This window comes from Panthera uncia (assembly GCF_023721935.1).
Source record: "Panthera uncia isolate 11264 chromosome C1 unlocalized genomic scaffold, Puncia_PCG_1.0 HiC_scaffold_3, whole genome shotgun sequence".
Lineage (NCBI taxonomy): Eukaryota > Metazoa > Chordata > Mammalia > Carnivora > Felidae > Panthera > Panthera uncia.
In genome coordinates, this window is record NW_026057584.1 from 50,786,607 (window position 1) to 50,793,356 (window position 6,750).

The window sequence follows — 6,750 nt, forward strand, 5'->3', positions numbered from 1 at the left end:
TACCTAATGGGGTGCCTTAGTGGCTCAGTTGGTTAAGTGTCTGACTCTTGATTTTGGCTCAGGTCATGATCTCATGGTTCATGAGATTGTGCCCCGTGTCGGGCTCTGCATTGGCAGCATGTGGCCTGCTTGGGATTCTCTCTCTCCTTTTCTCTCTGCCCTTCCCCTACTCACTTGTCTTTTTTTGTTTGTTCATTTGTTTGTTTGTTTTAAACCAAACTTAGTTGCTTAAAACAACAAGAATAATTTATTATCTCTCATTGTTTCTGTGGGTTAGGAATTAAAGAGTGGTTCAGCTGGGCATTTCTGGCTTAGGGTCCTTTATGAAGCTGCTGTCAGACATTTGGCTGGGATAGGAGTCATTTCAGCCTTCATTCATATGTCTGGTACCTGGTCTGAGAAGACTCCAAGAGCTGGGGACTAGAACAGCTGGGGCTCCTCAGTCACCTTTCTCTTTCTCTATAGGGTCTCTCAGCATGCTGGCTTCAGGGTAGTAAGAATTCTTCCATGTGGTTCAAGGATCCAAAGGCAAATGTCTTAAGAGAGAAAGAGCCAGACAGAAGCCATATCACTATTTTGATTGTCTTGGAAAGGCAGGGGATGTTATTTCTGCTGCATTCTACTGGGGTTGGGGCAGTTACAAGGGTTTACCCAGCTTCAAGGGAGAAGGTGGGGGTATAGGCTTTGCCTCTTGAAGAGAAGTGTTGATATAAGATTATAAGAACATGTGGGATGGTATATATATAAACATATGTAGACTATATATGTATATAAGTATACACATTCTCCAATGTTTGGAAAATCAAATTTGTCACATTGCTTTATTCTTCCTCCAAAGCAGTTTCCAGTCTGATTATTGCCTGTCTCCCTCACTAGAATATAAATCCTATAAAGGCAGGACACTGGTCTGTCTTTGCTGCTGATCAGTCTTTACTATCTGAATCAATGATTAGCATAGAGTAGGCACTCAACATTTTCCATTGTTGAATGAATAAACATCTCCCGAATCAATTATCTATGAAGCAACACAAGTATTATAAAAACCAGCATTTTAGAGATGGAAGAAAATTTTATAATATTCTATAAATTTTCCCAGAAATGTAATAAGACAATAGAACATACTACAATTATATTTTTTATGGGAATTAGTGAATTTATTTTATTTTTTTCAATATATGAAGTTTATTGTCAAATTGGTTTCCATACAACACCCAGCATACTACAATTATCTTAAACGGGATTTGGTTTTCACAGTGTGTGCCTAAATAGAAAAAGAAAAAAAAATTCTATAATATGTTGGAAAAATTATGACTCTTTTCATGACATTATATTTACTAAGTTCTCAGTGGTATAAATTGCAACAGATGAGGAGTGGCAAGTTTAGGCCACTTGTGCACAGATTATAACTTTGCAAATAGCATGTTAATCTTCTAGTCACAACAACACAAATGCAGTCATTTAGCTCATAATGATATCAATGAAGATGAACTGTATGGTACAGGGACTTACTCTCTGTTTTTGACTTCTCACTTTACCTTTTTCAATGGACCTAAATTTCTACTTCTTTTAAGGTGGATTGTTGACATACAGAAGGAAATTATTGCTTGGATCTTTACTGCATCCAAGAAACATTAATTTGAAACTCATTCTCTGTAACACTAAATGTAGTGGTTTGTGACAGAAACATGGGAATTGGCCTTAAAATTGTCCTTTTAATAACAAGCCTCAAGGACATAAGAATCATTTCACCAGCGGGAAAAATAGGTGGTTTTTCATGTGATTTGAAAACAACCTAAATGCTCACAAAGAAGAGTTGAGAAATTAATTATATATCAGCAGTTAATGTACAAGCATTTAAAAAGATGCTGCAAAATTCAGGGCAAAAAATAATTTTTTCATAGCTGACAGGAATACTTAACTAAAACTCCAAGATAATTAACTAAAAAATTAGAACTAATATAAATGTCAACAAATTATTTGGATAGATTATAAAAATATCAATCAATTTTGTATAAATAGCAATATTTAGAAGACCCATTGGTAAAATAAGGAAGCATAATACCTACCAGCAAAATATAAAACACTTAGGATCAGTGATAAGATATGAAAGAGGGACTAAATTGAGAGACAATGCGGTGAAGAACTTAAGGAGCATGGCCCAAACTGGCTCTTGTGACATCTTGGCAAGCCAGCAGAATGGGTCTGCAAATTCTAAGTGACAAAGTTGTCACTGGTGACAAAAGTACAGAAAATTGTGACTTCTGTTTTCACCACTAGAACTTACCAGAAGTTCATCTGTTCTTTGGCTGTCACAGAAAGAAAATATGTCACCCAAGAACGGGGCTAAAGCTGTGAAGGTGGCTTTTCTGTCACCTTTGTGGGATCCACCAAGGCACAGTATTTTAAGTCCCAGCATGAACAGGAAACTTGAGACTCGTTTTACTCTGGAGGACACCAATGGGTTAGAAAACTCCCCCCAAATCTGGATCCAGAAAGAGAACCAATAGCTCACTAAAGAAGTGGACACCAAACTGACCAACGGAATTCTCCAGAAACAGTGGCTGAAACCAGCTTTGTAGAGACGTGTTTCAGTGGGCCGGCTTGGCTTCCTTGGCTTGCCTTGATTCCTCAAGCTCTCCCCACAGATCCCAGGAAGGCTTGAAAACCAAAAGGGCACCTCCAGGAAGAATGTCTGGTTCTTATTCCTTAGATAAAAGCATTACATTCGCTTCTGAAATCCTAGAAGGCCTCCTGGGATGGTGTCCTAAGACAGGGAGCATCCTCAGAGGCCACAGTAGGAGAATGGCCCCTCACAGACCTCGGGCTGGCCCTGACCTGCCACCTGCTCCCTTCCCCAAGTTGCACCTTTCTGAGGCGCCACGTCCTTAGGTCCTCAGAAGTAGAGGCCAATGGCCAAATAACCCCGGAATTTAACTTCTCTGACGATGTTGTCAGGAAAAGGGCACCCCGACCAAGAAAGCTGGGAGAGAGAGAGACCTGGCCTCAACTTTTCCTTGAGGAGTCCAGAGGCGAGGCAGGAAAATGCCCCCAGGGAGGCACACGACAGTCCTGTCCCCCCCTCCCCGAGGGTCCTACAACCTAGGCAACCCAAAGTGTAACCCATTTGTGGGTGGTGGAGAGGCTCGGAGCCCAGAGTGACCCTGGAGCAAGTCACTGCGCCCCAGCTCTGTGGTGAGGAAGTCCCCTCCCAGCAACCCTGCTTTCAGACTCAGCAATTGACAATTTATGGTGACACTGGTGGGAATGCAGAGGGAACTGTGAACTCCTCAGGTGTGTGGGTTCCCACTAACAGTTGGGTGGTGAGCCCACTGCCTCCTCTGGTGACCCAGTGTCCTCGCTCCACGGCAGGGGCCAGAGCCTGCCTTGGACATGAATGAGGAGTGCTTCAGAGACCCTGTTGATGCTCTAAGCACCTGAGCAGAGGTTGATTATCTGAAGCAGTTTGGGACTTCCTCCTTTAAAGAGTCGGCCTTGAGGAAATAGTCCTTGTACTCGAGTTTTACGCAGGAGGAGGCCCTTGCCTGTGGCCCCTGAAAGCAGGAGTGCGCAGGATGCACACATACCTTCCTCCTGAAGCCCACCCAAGGCCAAGCTGGTAGAACTTGATTCCTTCGGAGCTCCAGTAAGTCCCTGTGTCCTCGGGCCAGGAGGTTCGTGGTAACCGTGGTGCCCGTCGTGGACGTACTGCAGCACAACCAGAAAGACCTGGACCTGGCAGTGTAAGGATACAAAAGCTGAAGCTATTGGTGAAGAACAGGTATGAGGAGCTGTACGCAAAGAACCTGGAAATGAGGAAGATCTCCAACGGGTTTGAGGGGATCCTGGACCAGGTGCTGGAGGAGGCTTAGAAATAGAAGTAACTTGCCAGAGCCCAAATTCAGAGGGTTCTGAAAGAAAAAGACCAACTTACTGTAGACTTGGACTACATGGAAAAATCTTTCCCTGTCCTCTTCAAGTGGTTTGAAAAACACAAGGAGGTTGGGGCGCCTGGGTGGCTCAGTTGGTTAAGCGTCCGACTTCGGCTCAGGTCACGATCTCGCGGTATGTGAGTTTGAGCCCCGCATCGGGCTCTGTGCTGACTGCTCAGAGCCTGGAGCCCGTTTCGGATTCTGTGTCTCCCTCTCTCTCTGACCCTCCCCCGTTCATGCTCTGTCTCTCTCTGTCTCAAAAATAAATAAATGTTAAAAAAAAAATTTTTTTTTAAAATAAAAAAAAAAAAAAAAAAAAGAAAAACACAAGGAGGTCATTGAAGGCTACCACATGAATGAAGAATCCGAGAAGTGTATGAGGATTGAAAGGAAAGACCAGAGATACCAAGCACTGAAGGCCCACATAGAAGAGAAACTCCAGCTGCCAAACGAGGAGATCATGCAGGTCTGGAGCAAAGCCCAAGCCTTGGCCTTGGCCTTCCATGTGAGCTTGAGGAAGGAGCAGATGTGCATCCAGTTGCTAGAGAAGACCACTGAGCAGAAGACTAAAGAAAATGAACTCATCAGAATCTCTGACAACCTCATTTCTAAAATAGAAAAGATCCGAGGTACAAGTTCCTGACCAAGGTCTGTCTCCATTATGTCTGACTCTCTATTGAAAGATCTCATGTTCTTTCTTGACTCTATAACTTGTTTTTAAACTGGATTGCTTTAAAAAGAAGACTAGTTTCCCTCTAGTCAATGGAGGAGGAAGGGAGGAGGAGGAGAATGAGGAGGAGAAGGAGGGAAAGGTGGGGGGAGGAGGAGGGGAAGGTGGAGGAGGAGAAGGAGGATAATTATTTAAGAGTTTAAGGCTTTGGAATTATACAAATCTAGGTTTAAATCCTAACTCTGTCATGTACTAGCTGGTGGGCTTAATCTCTTTGAGCTCACTTTCTCTGTCTATTAATGGTTGCAATAATTGAAATATTAGTGTAAGATTGACAGACAATGTATGCATGGAAAAAAAATAATAGCTATTAAATATAATTTAAAATGCATCAAAATATTATTAGTAAAACTGTGGGACTTACATAATGGACAGATGGAGCAATAAGATAGCACAGATGCTTCAGGGACAAATACTAGGATATATAAAAATATACTATTTGATAAAGGCCACAATACAAATCAATGAGGGCAGAAGAAACATGTCAATAAATGATTCTGAGCTGTGGGTGAAAGCTTTGAAAAATATAGTACATGTGTACTTTTCACCTAAACATAAATAAATTCCATATAATTTAGAGCACTAAATAAACAAAATGAAACTATATCAATTAGAATAAAATCAGACTCAGTAAGTATTTGGATATTGACATGGGGAAAAAACCTCCAAGACAAAAGAGCAATAGCAGAACCACAGAGAAGGGATGGACAGGTTGACCACATATGAAGTTAGGTCGAGGGGCACCTGGCTGGCTTGGTGGAGCTCGTGATGCTAGATCTCGGGGTTGTGAATTGAACCCTGCATTGGGTGTAGACATTACTTGAAAAAAAAAATCTTGAAAAACAAATTAGGTCTGGGGCACCTGAGTGGCTCAGTCAGATAAGCATCTGACTCGGCTCAGGTCATGATCTCATGGTTTGTGAATTCAGGGCCCGCATCAGGCTCTGGAGACTGCTTTGGATTCTGTGTTTCACCCTCTCTCTGCCCCTTTCTCCCTCACATTCTGTCTGTCTCTCTCAAAAATAAATAAACATTAAGAAACATTTTTAAAAAGTTAGGTCTAAATGACAGCAAAAAGGTAATGAAATATTTGCATTATTCATGATAGGCCAAAGGTTAATATAAATATTTAAAGAACATTTATAAACCAATAATAAAAATTATAAACCCTAATACAGAAAAATGAACAAAAGGTGGAACAAGTAATTTATTAAGTAGTACAAAGCCTCCCCTGCCAAATTAATACAAGAAATCTCAATAACAAATTTAAATTAACTTTTTGTTTATTATATTGGTAAATAATTTTAAAGAAAAATATATAATATACATGATTCGCTAGTGTGCCCTGAGATTGGAAATTCATGTATTGCAGAAAGAGAACAAATAGGAGTAAACATTAAGGAAATTATACTAGATTTATAATCCTTGACCCAATGTTTTTCCTATACAGATTTGCTCTTAAGAAATAGAGATGCAGACTATTACTAATGTGCAAAAATATATTTATTAGAGGATTATTTGTAATAAAGGAAAATTGGGAAAAAATTAGGGATGGATAAATAATGGTACAATCAAATGATAGTATACTATGCAGTAGTTAGTTAAGCAATTTTAAAGAAAAGTTAGGAGAATGGGAAAATGTCCATAGTAAAATTTTAAAAGGATAAAGGAGTATGCAATTTTATAAACCTCTATATCATACTCTGATTTTTAGTGGTTGTTTCCTATCACGGAACTTTCACTTTTTACTTTGCATTTTCCAGTATTTTGTCAAGTGCTCCATAATAATTATATGTATTTTAGTACTCAGGAAATGGGCAAAATGCTGCTCCTCATATTGTATTAAGTAAGCAAAACCATAAAATGCATATTCAGAAGGTCTCAACTATATAAATAAAAGTATTTATTTTTAAATCATTTTAAAATAAAACAAAAAGCCTGAAAAGAAAGCTTTATGTCTATTTGGCAGGCAGTGGACAACCTGAGAAAGTTCATGGGACCATGTGATTAGAGTGGCAGTTAAGATGGATGAATTGCTTCGCAGGGTGCGAATAACTGGTGGGGAAAGGTGATCCGGACCAGGCTGTGGTA

General features: G+C 40.3%; 1 pseudogene; it reads left to right on the top strand.

The window, feature by feature from the left end:
• The window catches only part of LOC125911391 (transforming acidic coiled-coil-containing protein 3-like), a 143,855-nt pseudogene extending 139,283 nt beyond the window's left edge, over positions 1-4,572 (top strand).
• Positions 4,573-6,750: the final 2,178 nt, after the last annotated feature.